The 15,912-nt window shown below is 41.2% G+C and overlaps 1 protein-coding gene across 21 annotated transcripts in view; it reads left to right on the top strand.

The window, feature by feature from the left end:
* Camk2d (calcium/calmodulin dependent protein kinase II delta) overlaps window positions 1-15,912 on the top strand; it is a 258,730-nt gene that overhangs the window by 224,055 nt on the left and 18,763 nt on the right. The gene's annotated exons all lie outside the window — the stretch shown is intronic.

Genomic DNA, 15,912 nt, shown 5'->3' on the forward strand with positions numbered 1-15,912 from the left:
TAGCTGTAGAGGGCCTGAGGGCTTAATTCCATGGTAGAGCACTTGTCTAGCCTGTGTGAGACTTTAGGTACAACCCCCAGTACTGGAAAAAAAAAAAAAATATATATATATATATATATATATATATATGTAAAAAAAATATAGCACTATTTTATAAAATGTTCCATGAATTCTAAACACATACACAGTCAGACACCACACCCATATAGTCCTCATCTGAAAATTCAACCAATGATACAAAATTTCTGGGGCTGGGGGGACTCCATCCCAAAATAAAAGATGATAAGAAAAATCAGAATAAATCATGGTGAACATGCACGATGTCATCACCCTCTACCAGTAGTTTTCAACCTTCCTAACGCTGGGACCCTCTAATATGGTTCTTCATGGTGTGGTGACCCACAACCATAAAATTATTTTGTTGCTACTTCATAACTATAATTTTGTTACTATTATGAATTGTAATGTAAATATATTTGGAGGTAAAGGTTTGCCAAAGAGATTGTAAACCACAAGTTGAGAATTGCTCAAACAGGACAAGTGTTTGCACAGGATTGACTTTACATCATGTTAGGTATTGTAAGTAATCTGGAGGGGACATACAGTACATTGTAGGTATAGGTAGGTTGCATTTAAAACTATCCTGTGTTGTATGGAGACCTTGAGCCTCCTTAGATTAGATTATCTGCAGAAGTCTGGGAATTCTCTGGATGTGTTTTAAGATTCCATCTACCAGTTCCTAAACTTTGATTAGGTTATGACTTACGAACTTGAACTCATTTTAATAATTCAAAATCTTTAAAATCTGGCATTTATTATTAATTGGTAGTACTCTTTCTGAGTTTTAGAAAGATGCCAGATGTCATGGCATACACCTGTATTCCCAGCTCTCTGGAGGCAGAGGTGGGAGAGTACCAAGTTCCTAGTCATCCTGATCCACATAGGCAGGTCTCAGCTACTCTGGGCTACAAAAGGAGAGCCAGTCTATTAAGAAATAAATAACTGATCAGACTCACAATTCATAGCACCAGACATTCTATAGCTAGCCAGCTTTCAGTTAATTATAATATAGTTGTATAGGTGTTACGTTAAGTACAAAACTTTCTTGGTTCTATTTGCCTATTTGTTTTTCTCACTACCTAATTTTTAAAATGATCCAGTTTAATAGGAGCTAAATTTTGATTATATATATATATATATATATATGTATATATATATATATATATATATATATATATATAGTAACTTCATCACATTCTGGCTTCTCCATCAGTTCATATATTGTATTCTTATCCCTGTTTTTAGTGATGTGAAATATAAAAGGTCAGTAGTAACCTGGCTGGAATCAGGAGTCTGCAGCCTCCTTCTAATGCCATCCTTTAAATAAACTTGCTTAGAGTGGGTCACTTAGCTTCTCTGTAATTCCAGTTGGCTTTTTAGGTACTGAAATCACTAATACAGACTTTTAACCATTCCACCACAAGTCTGTGAAATAATACTGTTTTCAGATTGTTGTAAGATCTATGGTGACACATGCTTTTAATCCCAGAACTCAGGAGACAGAGTCAGGTGAATCTCTGAGTTGGAGGTCAGCCTGGTCTACAGAGTGAGTTCTAGGACAGCCAGGACTACAGAGAAACCCTGTCTAAAAAAAAGAAATCCTATTGATGGAGGGAGGGAGGGAGGGGAGAGAGAGAGAGAGAGAGAGAGAGAGAGAGAGAGAGAGAGAGAGAGAGAGAGAGAGAGAGAGAAAGAGAGGATAAATAGATCATAGATATATAGATATAAAATAAAATATTATAGATGTTAGTTATGTAAGCTACCCAAAATGATCATAGAAATAAGTGTAATGTTAAGCTGTAAAGCACAAAACAATTGCAATAAATGAATGCAATTGTAGAGAATATGTTTATAATTGGAAGAAAACTCCCACTAACATATATACAGATGTCATCAGTTGCACTACAAAGTGAGTAGTTTAGATACATTCTAGTACAAACTCTTATAGGGGCATATTTCATTTTCTAAAATGATCAACCTTGCAAAATTATGACAGCAATATCTAAAGGCTAGCGATTTGGATTAGTGGGTAAAAGTGCTTTCTGCATAAATGTGAGAAGGTAAGTTTGATTTCCCAGAACCCACATGAAAGCAAACACACAGTATGAACATCTATAATTAACGGGGAGAGATGGGGGTTGGAGACAGGAGAATCCCCAGAAGCTCTTGGGCCAGCCAGCCTGGTGTACATAGCTAAAGAACAACGCAGAGGACCTGTCTCAAGCAAGAGAGCAGTGAGGACCAAAGCCTGAGGTCATCCTTTGACCTCACATACCCAACATATAAATGAGACAACTTTTTTAAAATATATTATCTAAAATCACTAGTTGAATTCATTCATTTGTATAGAAATTAAATCTCAGTTATTTGCATTTTCTTACTGTGAATTTTGTATAATTCTTAAGTTACTTGCCATAATGAAGTAGTTACTTAAAATGCCATCTCCTTCTGAGTTTGTACTGTGTTCTGCTAATAAATACATCTGAAAGTTCTGTGAAACTATATGATTATATTGTGATTCTTCCTATAAGTAATATAGCCCCAATATATTGACTACTATGAATTTCTAGAGTATTCTTTTTTTAATTTAATTAAAAATGATTACATAGTTCCCTCCCCCTGCCACTCATCCCTTCTGCCTCCCCACTTCCCTTCCAAATCCAATCTTCTCTTCTTTAACCCTTGCTGTTACGCATGCTTATAAAGGAGTGAACATATACATATAACCTGCCACGTCTTTTCAGTGTTGCCGGCATGTAAATGTTTCTAGGGCTGACTACTCAGTATTAGGTAACCCATCAGGAAACTCATTCCTGGGGAAGACTAATTCTCCTTCTCTTGGGAGTTGTTAAATGCTTATAGCTCTTCATTTAGGATTTGGAGCCCTGACAGACTTTCCCTAACCATTTTAGGGTGTCGACTGGTATTGGAAATATTCCGGTCTGGTTTAGGCAGCCATGTTGTTAAGATGTCATGAGTGCAGCTTTCCTGCTATAGCTAGAAGACACACTCTGACTGCAGACTTCACGATTCTCTGGATATTACAGCCCCTCATCCACCTCTTCTAAGATGTTCACAGAGCCTTTGGTACCAGAGTTGTGTTGTTTGATATTTCAGTTTGTTTTGGTGCCCACTTTGAGCTGGTCGTTCTCTGCATTTTGACTTCGTTGTAGCTTTAAGTAATGGTCTCCTGCTGCTGCAAAAAGCAAAACTTTCTTAGTTCCATTCAGTTATATTTTTCCCACTACCTAATTTCAAACATGGTCCAGTTTGATAGAGGCTAAATTTAGAGTTTTGTATAAATTATAAACTATTTTATCACATTCTGTCTTCTCTAAGTCATTTCATAGTGTGTTCTTACCTTCTTACCATTGCTTTAATGCAAAACCAGCTCCTTTCCCGAGCAGTGGGAGCGACACTTAACTCTGAGCAAGCTCCTTGAAAATCTGACTTCGGAACTGTGTAAAGATAAGTAATTCCAGCCAGGCGGGGGTGGTGTAATTTAATCCCAGAATCTGGGAGGCAGAGGCAGGTGGATCTTGATGAGTTCCAGGCCAGCCTGGTCTACAGAGTGAGTTCCAGGCCAGCCAGAGCTGAAACACAGAGAAGCCCTGTCTCGAAACACCAAAAAAGAAAAAGAAAAAAAAAAAGACAAGTAGTCTGCAAGTTGTCAGGAAGTACACTGTTTAGGAACGCGATGGTAGTTTCTCCTATAAAATCCACATGTAGCTGGCTAGGTTTACAGATGGAGTGGGCTAATTTGGAGTGAGTTCTGAAGACTATAGTCTAGCATCAGTCAACAGAGAATGGGTTGTGATCGGAAGCACTTAATTAGGCTATAGGAGTTGTGTGCAGTTAGAGGAGAAGGCAACTTTCCGAGACACCTTCAAGCTTTAGAACGTTCAGTGGTAATGAGTTAAGTAGTGGGAAGCACAAGTTGTCCCTGAGGAAAAATGAAAGGTGGTGTGCATCCCGTCTCGAGATTCCTGTACAGGGATGAAATTGGTATGGTGACTATTTATCCCATAGATGGCATGACTTTAGAAGCACAGATTTTGTGTTTATATGGCTTTGAGTTTTCCTTTGCAGAGTTTTCTAGTCTGTTACTAAAAATGCAAGATTTTCATAAGAGTATTACTGAGGTAAGAATCAGTCAAAGGAGGAACTGCTTAGTTTCTTGTGTGTGTGTGTGTGTGTGTGTGTGTGTGTGTGTGTGTGTGTGTGTGTGTGTGTGTGTGGTTTTCTTCGGAAAATCGAGTCTGTAGAAAACCACTGTCCTTTGAGGGCATTCATAATTGCTCACTCCTCATTTGTTTATAGTAACTGAGATCTGGTGAAATGTTACCAGTTTTACTCTTGGCCACATCACCTACAAGAACTTCAGCAGAATTAAATTCACCGAAGCTCAATTTCCATCTGACAAAAGGAGACAGTGGCATTATTTTAAGGTGATGAGAATTAGATGAAAAGTGCTTGCTCCTCTTGCAGAGGACCCTGGTTTGGTTCTCAGCACCATGGACATGTACAGCTATCTCTAACTCTAGTTCCAGGGCATCTGATACACTTTCTATCTTTAACCCAGCACCAAACACACATGTGATGGGCATCCATACATACTAGCAAAGTATTTGTACACCTAAATTAAAAACAAATTTCTCAAAAGAAATCTTTAAAACTCAGTCTTCTGCATCTAAGGGGTTTTTCACAGCGCCAAGCCCACCACAGCATTTTGAAGAGTTAGCATCAGTTCTGAGCACAAGGTTCTGTGTTAGTCTCCAAGTGATATGGATGATATGGATGCAGCAGTTTCCAAGGGTACAGATATGGATGCAATAGTGCCACTATGTTCAAGGTCTTCACAGGGGGCCGATGACACACTCTTACCACCGTCAGTACCTTTGTATTATATAAACACAGAACCCAAACTCTCATTCAGACTGCAGTCTTCTTGAATGAGCTCCTTGAGGATCTGAGTCCTGGGCTTAGTTTTAAGGGGTAAGGAATTGTATTAACCAGTAGAAGAGGGGAGAGGGGAGAAATACATTCCATGCAGAAGGCATAGAAAAAGAGTACCATATATCTAAACTACTAGAGATGCTGAGGATATTACCAGGGAGTGAAATTCAAACCCAAACCATAGCAGATGAAACTGGAAAAGAGGGAAGATGTAGTCACAAGAGCACTGGACCATGCTAAGGAATACAGGTGACACCCTATGAAAACGTACCAAGCACCTGGGACATGTCGGGAGGTCCCCTCGGGGGAGTGGTGTAGTCTGGTGTCCATAGGGGGAACATTATGGAGCTGTGCAGCGTGTGTGCGAGGAGGAGAAGGTGGAAGGGAAGAAGGGCACACACAGTCAAGACAGAGCTGGTGTGTTTTGTTTGCAGGATGAGAGGCTGCATCATACTTGTAGGCTGGTAAGAGCAGACAGGCAGAATGAGAGCGCTTCCTGTTCTCTCTTGAGTTTTTCACTCAGTTCATCTTTCAGCAAGTGTGTATTGAAGGGTTCTTGAGGCCAAGCCTGTTAAAAGAAGCAGGTACTATATTCCAAAGTGAGTATGAGTAGGAGCTGCACTTGTATGAAGATTACCCTTTATGAGGGAGGAATTAACAAAATAAAGATGGTTCATTGGTTTTATCAAACACACTCTTGTCATAAAGATGACCGCTGAGTGTCTAGTGACTTTACCTGACATTATCTTGGTGAAAATGCCACTAGAAAGTAAATATTATTAATGCAATTTTTCAGAAGGACACCTTGGAGCTTAGGGAAGTTACACAGCCACGGAGCTACAGTCACACTGTCAACTAATGCCCTGAACCTCATGGTTCTGAACTTCTAGGTTACCCGAGCCCAATACAATGCTGTGTATTTGGAATAATACATGAAACTCTTGCAGGAAACCGGTGGCAAAGATATGTGTCTGGTAGGTTTTCTAAGAAGCATAAAGATTTATAAGAGCAAGTACTAGCCCAGGCTTTAGGAATCTGTGTTTTTTTAAAGGTAGAAAGAGACATGTTAAAACTATTCCTGGTAGAGTAGTCTATAATAACTGGGGTGTAGATACTAAACTGTCTATTAGAACTCTGCCAGGTTTATTACCCTGTGGCTGGTGGAGGAAGCAACTTATGAATGCTGCATTAGAACCCTAACTCCAGGTTGGAGTAGGAGAGGAGGGATGCTTGAGCAGAATGTGTGCATAGGTCCAGGACTTATCTGCTACAGTAAGAAGTCCATGATTGGAAAACCTCACACTGACGTGTTTCAAAATGCCTAAGGATGTGAGCTTCTCAGAACACAGTTCAGATCCTGTGGAATTTTGCTTCTCTTGGTTCCCTGGTGTATTTCTGCCTTGAGTTTTGACATTTTGCTGTTTGCTTTCTAAGGCTTATTTCCGGCATGCAGTTTAGCCTTGAAGGACCCAACCTAATATTAGAGCTCAGAGTCATGGAAGATATAACTGCCCTTAACTATCTTTGGTCTTCTCTCATTTCTGAAAGTGATGCATCCTGGGATGGGACAGAGTGAAATTTCCCTTTAAATAGCTACAGATTGTCTTTTGTTTTCTAGTTCTCGGTTTCTGGATAATACCGAAATAGTTCTAAAACAAGGAATGATACAGGTGTTAAAAGTTTAACTTAAGAAGTCAGGTGTAGTGATGAGCTCTAAAATCACAGAATGTAGAGACTGAAGCAAGACGATTGGAAGTTGGAAGCTAATCTTGAAGACACAGAAAAACTGTCTCATATCAAAAAGCCAAAAAAAAAAAAAGAAAAAGAAAAAAAAATAAAAAGGTCACATAAGGACATAGCTACCATCATGTGTGAAAATTCTAGATGCTTATAGCATGTAATTCCCACAGAGGGACTTTTATTTAAACTATTTGAATTCATTCATTTTTTTTCCAATGACTGAAAACCCACGTGTGGGAAATGGAGAGGCAGGCAGAGGCAGGAGGCCGAGCTGTTTGGTTAGCCCAGCCCTGGGATGACACCCGGTGCGCCCTGCAGTTCCGCATGAATGACTTGTTGTTGATGTTGTTCTGCATTAATATTTTAGTCAGTGTTAGGATTAACTGTTCACCCTGGTGCACAAATGAATGTTTTCTTCCTAAAATTTGTGTGTTATGCAGTGCATCTTCATTTCTTGTCACATGTGGTATACTCTGTTAGCCATTGTTGGGCAGTATTTGCTGGTCTGTTTTATGGGGGGTGGGGTGGCTGTGACTGGCACAGAAGGACTGACTGGCTTAGTGATGAGTGTTGTGAGTCACTTGGCTGTGGTAGAAAGAACATCGCTGCCAGAGCCATATTGTCCCTCTGATCACCTGCATGTGATTACATTGGCACCCAAAAGACACTGTTAGCAACAGGCAAGTTCCTTAGAATGGCTAGTTTGATCTCTTTTGATTAGAACAGAAACTTTTAAAACTATACTGAAATTTGACCATTCCCGAAGTTCTCATTCATTATTTTCTTTTTCTGTCTGTCTTCCTGCCTGCCTGCCTTCCTTCCTTCTTTCCTTCCTTCCTCCCTTTCTCCCTCCCTTTATTTCTCCTTTTTCCAAGACAGGGTTTCTCTATGTAGCCCTGGCTGTCCTAGAACTAGCTCTGTAGACCAGGCTGTCCTCTAACTCAGAGATCCACCTGCCTCTGCCTTTTGAGTGCCAGTATTAAAGGTGTGCACCGCCACCACCACCACCACCACCGCCCGGCCTTCTTACTATTTTCATAGATACATAAGTAAATAGTCAGTGTGGATGCATTTGGCACCTCATACAGCATACATAACACATTTTTAAAGTGTCAGCACACGTTGATACCCCCCACCAAACACTCCTTCTATGAGCTTTCATTTCACTCTCTAGGGTTTTGACCATATTGCATTACTCTAAGATAGTAAGTCTCCAACCTCTTTTTCCATATCTGTGTCCAAATGCATCTATAAATTATAAATTGAATTTGACATAACTGTGTCACAGTCTAGGTCCTTTAATATACCTGAGTCATCATCAGTCTTGCTAATACCCCACATCCAGTCTCTCAGCTGAACCTCTGGTTCCTCCTTCAGGACACATACTGTGGTGTTTTCGTTTTGTTAGCTTGAATTGGCTTTTGTTAGCTGACTCCTCCTCCATCACTCTGGCCCAAAGTAACAGCATCTTTTGCCTGCTCATTGACACAGCTTCCCCTCTGCATTTTCTGTCGGTAATCTATTCTTGACACAGTATTCGGAGTACTGCTTTTAAAATACATCTGTGTTCTGCTTAGAATTCTCCAGTGCTTTACCAAATCCATTAGAATCCATTAAGAGCTTCACCCCAGCAGCCCTCCCTTCCCACCTGACCTCTTCTCTATGACATGTGCCTCAAGGTCACGCTTCCTGGTGTGTGAAGCAAGCTTCTGCCCTAGTCCCTTTGCGCTTGCTCTTGCTTCCTGGTGTGTCCTGATACACATTCCCTTTCTAGTCTCTCATCAGATGCTGCCCTGGGTGTGAGATCTTCCACAGAAACTCTGCTTACAAGTGCATCCCTCCAAAACGCAGCCTGCCTTGTCCCCTTCTCCCTTGCTCTTTCTCCTAAGATGCGTGATTCTCAGAAATACCAGGTTAATTGTTGGCTTACTGTCTCTCTTCCCCATACTAGAATATAAGTTCCCTTAGTGTAGATGTTTGTTTGTTCTTATATAATCTGGGTAGAGTTGGATGGTAGCAAGAATAGTTACTTAACTGATAAAGGAGGGAAGCATATTGCATACCAATTATATCATGTCCTAGCAGCCATTAAAATATCCAGAACTTCTCAACTGTCAAATACACCTAACAACATTTACTTATGTAGGTTTTTGTATACATGGCACTACCCCTCATAATCTTAGAGCTAAAACACAAAATGAATGCTGAGATGAAGTTCAGTGGCGGAGTACCTGCTTAGCATGCTTAAGTCTCAGAGTTCCATCTCAGCATATGCACCAAAAGAGCAAAACCCAGAAAATACAGTTTTATATAATAAGTTTAAGATCTTTTGCTTTGGAATAAAGCATATGCTTTGGTGTCTGTTGTGAGTGTGCTATGTCAGAAACATGGGTGCACGTTTGTATTTAAGAACAATAAATTCACAAGGTGTAGTAAAATCAATGGCAACAGTACTTGCCACATACTCCCACTTTCCTGGCTAGCCCAGAAGACAAACACGGGGTATTTTATTTGCATTTTAATTACTAACGTCAACTCTCAGATCACATGCTATCACCGTGTTATAGCTATGTATCTGTACATGTGTAGGTTAAAGAATGCAAGGGCTAAGAGGTGAAAAGTCTCAAGGCATCTCCCAGAAACCTGAGAGGCAGAAGCTGGGGAACTAATAGAGATGCTAGATCAACTTTTTTGATGTGATGATAAACCAAATCAAGCTGGCGGTCTTGTGGGAAAAGCTGCTGCTGCTGCTGTTGCTGCTGCTGCTGCTGCTGCTGCTGCTGCTGCTGCTGCTCCTGCTTCTGCTCCTGCTGCTGCCGCCATCACTGGACAATAGTCTGCAGTAGAACTGCAGCATCAGGTCCAACTGAAAAGGAGAAACAGAGGGACAGATACAGAGAGACAGACAGGTAGATAGATGGATGGTGTGTTCAGATGAGTGAGCAGGAAAACAGACAGAATGGAGTCCTCATCACTGGGGAGTGAGTGGAGATGAAGCCCTCCACAGACAGAAAGTATACTAGAATTCCTGACCTGCCATATGCATCAGACCTCATTTTTCATTGGTAGGCATGTTTGTCCACAGCCTGGGCCACATGAGAGACAACCTTAGAGGACATTCCCACAGGTTCTCAGAAACTCCAAGTAAGTGTCCTGTCCCAAAGTTCTTTTCCATGGGGGAGTCCAGTTATTACCTTACTCTCAGTTAATGTAAGGTGGACATGAATTTCCTGTGTGGAGTCTTACTCATTTGCCAGACAATGGCAGTGGTGTCTGATGAATGCCCATCCTTTTACATTTTATTTGTTTTTTATTTTTAAACTTTTATGCATTTCTTTGCTTCTTCATTCATTTAGTGTGGAGGGGCATAGATGCCCTGGTCTCACGTAGAGGTCAGAGGACAATCTGCAAGAATCCCTTCTCTCCTTTTACCACACGGGTTCCACAGATCAGGTCAGGTCAGCAAGGTGGGTGACAAGGACCTTGACCAGCTGAGCCCTCGTCCCAGCCCTTGTATTCATCTTCTGAATTCAACCAATAAAGGGAAAATGCCGCCCACACCCACAAATGCACGTCTATCATGTTACATTTTCTGGAACTTTAACAAGTTATGAAAATGTGTATAATGCATGGAGTATGTGGGAATAAGCATACTGTTGTTGACTCTGAAACGCACAATTAACAAATTTAATTTTGATTGTAGTCACATTAGTTAAACCAATAATGCCTTTATTGAGCCTGTGAAATTTGGCCAAGATATCCCAATAAATATTTTTACAAATGTGCACATGTTACTAAGGGTTGAACATGGGCATCACACATGCTAGGTAAGTGCCCTACCCCTGAGCTACATCCCCAGCCTTCTTTTTCCACTGGTTGCTTTATTGCGGTTGTTTGGACCAGAGTCTCACTAAGTTTCCCAAGCTAGCTTTGAACTTGGTAACCCAGCCTGGCCTGTCTCATGACAGTCTCCCAGGTAACTGAGATTATATTCCTGCAGAACAGTCCCACTTCCAATAAGTACTTGTAAATTAATCTTCTAAGCTGAATTTAGAACAAAATGTCCCACTGCTAAATTGGTGAAGCTGTGCCACTGTGGGTGTACTGTGTTAATAAAACATTTGGGTCTGATAGGGCAGTTTCATGTTTCCAAACCAAGCTTTGAAAAATATAGTAGCTAATCAAAGAAATTGTTTTTGTCTGAAGGAGTCTTATTGTTGCTGTTTTTCATATGCATAGAGACATAGAAAGAACTGTAGAAACTCACATGTCTGTGTAAGGGTGTGCCTGTAGTGAACATCAAAAACACAGATAATTTCCCTCTAAACCTGTCTTAGAAGTTGTGACAGACCACTCTAAGTTTTTTTTCAGGCTGATTGCTGCTTTATCTGCTTAACCCAGTTAACTCCGATAATATCAATGTTGACGGATAAACCCATGAACTAACCACATTGAGTCCTGTCCATTGATCACAGTACCATGGACATATGCTACTGTCTTGTCAAGAAGGTCCATAATGTCTTCATCAGTTTACGGCTTAAAAGCGTATTCCTTCCATTCCTTCATCATCTTATTTGTCCTATGAACCTTTCCCGAGCTCCCCTCTAATTGTTGAGAGCAGTTGCTACGGTATTTCACACACTGTGCGGTGGGGGAGAGGATGGATTCTACCTCCTGTTCTGTGAATCAGCCTTGCTGCTTCCTCTTCACTTGGCCTGATTTGCCCTCACAGATTCTCCTTTGTGGACTTTGGAAGCTATACACTGGCTAAGGAAGGAGTTTGTGTGGAATCATAAGCTACTGTTCTTGTAGTTGCTAAACATAAGAATTAACTAAACGAGTGAACGATGTGACTTGGCAGGTAAAAGCACTGCCATGCATGCCTGGAGACCTGAGTGTGACCCCCAGCACTCACAGTAAGTTGTGAAGAAAGAATTGACTCTGCTAAGTTGTCCTCTCACCCCTTCATATGTTCCATGGCATGTGCACACATGCATCATTATCATCACCATCTTCTTCTTTATCATCATCATCATCATCATCATCATCATCATCAAAGAATTATCTGGAAAATATGAAATGGAATGACAGGAGACACCAACATGTGTTCTCTGATCATAATTCACCCCACTATGTTACCTTGGCAATGTCTTACAAGAGATCATGTCAAAATGGGATAAACAAATGTTAAACACTTTTAAAGGGCAAAATGGCATTCCTAAAATTGAAATAACCACCCAAAGTTAGATGTTAAGACTCTTTGACTTGACCCTCATCAAGGCAATACTGGTGTGAGAAATGCTGAAATAGGACTGAGAATTTCTGCTAATCTGGAAATGGGAAGAAAAGCTTCAAAAACATCAGAAGGAACTCAAGAAAGCTCAAGCAATAACATTTTCCAGTTCTCCTAATATAGTAAGCATAAATTATTTTTTTAAAAGCTGTGAAGAAAAATGAAATTTGCAGGTGAATGAATGCAACTAGAAATGTTATACTGAGAGAGATCACCCAGAAAGACAAATGCAGCTTATTTGTGCTTATCTGTGGCTCCTAGCTCCAAACCTTTGTTTGTGAGTATAAAACCAGAGTAACCACAGAAAGGAATATAAAAAGGGACCAGGGTGGCAGGGAAGGAGCTCGAGAGAGCGACAGTAGGATATGTCCCTCTATGAAGGAGGAAATGGGAAAAGCAGAAGGGGGAGGGTGTGGGATTCCACAGTACTACTCCCCATCTTCTGGCTCTTAAATTCTTTTCACATCTTCTTCCAGGGTCTTCCCTGATGGCAAATATAGTCATCTCATTTAGGACTAAGTGCACAGTCTCTTATGTTGAGCAGTTGAGCTGCTCTCCATTGACTGGTACCAACTGGAAGCCAAAAACATCTCTGAGCAAGGCTTTGAGCAACCTGGTCTGTCTATACGAGGATCTGGGTCTAAACTAGAATTTGTCATCTTAAATTCAGGCAGATGTTATAAGTCTTTAGTTTCTTCCTTCCTTCCTTCCTCCCTCCCTCCCTCCCTCCCTCCCTCCCTCCCTCCCTCCCTCCCTCCCTTCCTCCCTCCTTCCTCCCTCCCTTCCTTCCTTCCTTCCTTCCTTCCTTCCTTCCTTCCTTCCTTCCTTCCTTCCTTCCTTCCTCCTCCTTCTGTGTCTTCAACTCTTAAGAGAAAGTGATACTACATCTAATTGATTCATGGAGCATCCTAATACTCTACACACTTGATGGTACACGCAATGTTAGGCTGTTTCCCGGATCTTGAAGTCAGCTCAAGGTAGCAGAGCAGTTAGCCAGTTGCTTTTATGTGATTCATGTTAATTCTGTTATATAAGTGAATGTTCTGAATAACCACACAGTTTCTTTATACCATGAAACACTTGTCTTTTTTTTTCCTGTGAAAATCTCTATCACTATTTTATACAACCCTTTCCTTTGTTTTTCCCCAAGATAAGTCTCACCATGTAGCCTTTGCTACCCTGGAATTTGCTGTGTGGAACAGGCTGGCCTTGACCTTACCTGCCTCTTCTTCCCAAGTGCTGGGATTAAAGGTGTGTACCACCAGACCTGGCTACACATCCCCTAGCTTTTAAAATAGTATATATTCCATTTCATTTTTAGCTTGACAATAACTTTAGGAATTTAAAAAATCTAGGCCTGTGAGCATATACACTAAATAATCTCAGTGCTGGGTCTTTCTGCTCCTACGTGTGCAATTTGTTGATTGTTAGACCATAAAAAGCTAACGGGAATGATAAGCTACTGATATATGCACCCTAGTTAACTAACATTTAGCTTTTGAAACTACTGTGTGTTCTAGAAAAAAAATACAAGGATATTTTGAGTATTTTTTTTTACTATTTTTGGGAGGCTGGAGTGATTGAAACACTGAGAAATTTTAAAATTTATCATCATTGTCATTTTTAATGTAAATGGGTATTTTGCCTACATATATGTCTATGTACCATGTGTATGCCTGGTACCCTCAGAGGCCAGAAGAAGGTATCAGATGCCCTGAAACTGGAGTTACAGAAGGTTATGAGCTGCCACATAAGTACTAGGAATCAAACCTGGGTCCTCTGGAAGAGCAGCCACTACTCTTAACCACTGAGCCATCTGTCCAGCCCTGAGAAGTGGGTATTTTAGAATACATGCCTTCTATAGTGGAAACTGCATAGTAACTTCTGGAAACATTCCCATATATAAATTTGGTGACTGAGTGTTAGTCTTGTGTTTGAATAAAATCTTGCGGATTACTAAACCAGCCAGCCCTGCTCTTTGATAGGTGTTATTTTAAGTGATAAAATAGTAGAAGCTATTCTCTCCAGTGTTAACGAACACGAAATTGCTGAAGTAAGAATAAAGTCACTAAGAAACAAGTTGTTAATTGCACAGAGGATGCTAAGCATAGCTGGGCTTATAGGCACCTTTTCTATAAAACTACCAACAGCGTGAAAATGATCCTGATTTGTATATTTACCTAATGTAACTGTTCCCAAGGGTTATTTTTGTTAACGGCAGCATGGAAAAAGACAATAAAGCCATGGGGCTCCCAGATGTGTGGACCTGGCACAGTAATTAATTGCAAACCTGGCCCAGTAATTAAGTAGTCCGTCACCTTGTCAGAGTAAGTTCAAAGGCATTTAGGTGGCTCATTTCGGTTTATGATTTCAAAATAATGAATTAAGCACCACGGGCTCTAAAGAAACAGAGGTTAGCGGTTTGAATAGCAAGCGGTGTGCAGGGGGAGGGGGTGAGCCTCTAAAACTCAAGTTCTGGCCTAGACTGAATTTGCTGGGTGGCTTAGCAAGTCATTCCGTCTCCCTGTCCTCCCAGGGTCTGGGGGCCGAGTGAATTCCCTCTGAGAAATGGAGGCAGGAGTTAGACTAAACTGTAGTATGTGGGTGGGAAAGACTGAGTAGAACTGCCTAGTGTCCTAGAAGAACAAAGACAGCTGCAGACAAATCAGACCACTGTTCCTACTATGCAGCTTTTGATGACTGATTAATCTTTAGACACAGCCCCAGAAAGGATTTCAACATGTAACAGTCTGCAAGCATCCAGGGGTGAAAAGCCACATTGCAGGCAGTTAGATGCCTGGGTCCATTTCCTCAATCAGCTGATTAATCACAAATGTAAGCAAATACAAATCTCAAACTCATATAGTTGGAATATTTCCTTTACACTCTTTCTTTTCTTGAAATGAAACAGCATCTTTCAACACTGCCTGGAAACCCCTAGCTTTCTCTACTGTGCCTGTATGTATTCTGTCTTCTCTGGCTCTGTCATGTAAACCCTGCAGCCTGATCTTTGGTCCTTCTGCTGATTACTGTCAGAGCAGCAGCTGGACATCTTCCAGGGATCTGACATTTATGTAATGATTTTGAATGCACACCATATTTTATATAGACTGTCTAGGTATGTCTTCAAATACACACGCGTTTAGAAACATTGGCTGGGTTCCAAGTGTTCAGAACACAAAGTGGTCACATGCTCATTGGGGAGTGCAGTACACTCACAGTGAGTTAAAAAATAGCCGGGTGTGCAGCTCTCGGGAACAGCAGCCGTGTAGAGGTAACTTATGAGTGGGGCATGGGAGAAGATGTCCAGGCCGAACTTCAAGATGGCAGAAGAAGAAGACACAGTGTCACCAGAGATTAAGGACTCCGTAAAGAACAGAAACCCCGGGGTGCCTGAAGAATGGGTGCTAAGTAGGTCAGAAAGTGGGAAAAGTACTAAAGTGCACAGAGAAGGTTGATCTTTGATATGAGCAGTAAAGGCCCTAAAAACCTAAAGGGAGTGGGACAGATGGTTCTGCTCTAGTGAGGGGCAGAATGGGCCAATGTAGCAGAAGACCCTGGAGATGGGAACTTGTGAGAGCCTAGATCAGATGAATGGCAATAGGCCCTGAGAGAAAGGACTCTCAGAAAGATTCAGCAGTGAGGAGACCCTCGTGAACCAAAAGGAGGCACCAAGGTTTCTGCCCGGAGCAGCTCGGTAGACTGTGTAGCCACTGCTCAAGGTGAAAGGTGCAGAGACAGCAGGTTCAGCCAGAAAGGGCTCTACACCTAGGGATATTTAGAATATAGCAAGCTGACTGGAGAGATGGCTTGGAGATTAGGAGTACTAGCTGCTCTTCCAGAGGATCAGGGTTCAATTCCCA

Source organism: Peromyscus californicus, unplaced genomic scaffold (assembly GCF_007827085.1).
Source record: "Peromyscus californicus insignis strain IS unplaced genomic scaffold, ASM782708v3 Scaffold_9__1_contigs__length_137607984, whole genome shotgun sequence".
Classification (NCBI taxonomy): Eukaryota; Metazoa; Chordata; class Mammalia; order Rodentia; family Cricetidae; genus Peromyscus; species Peromyscus californicus.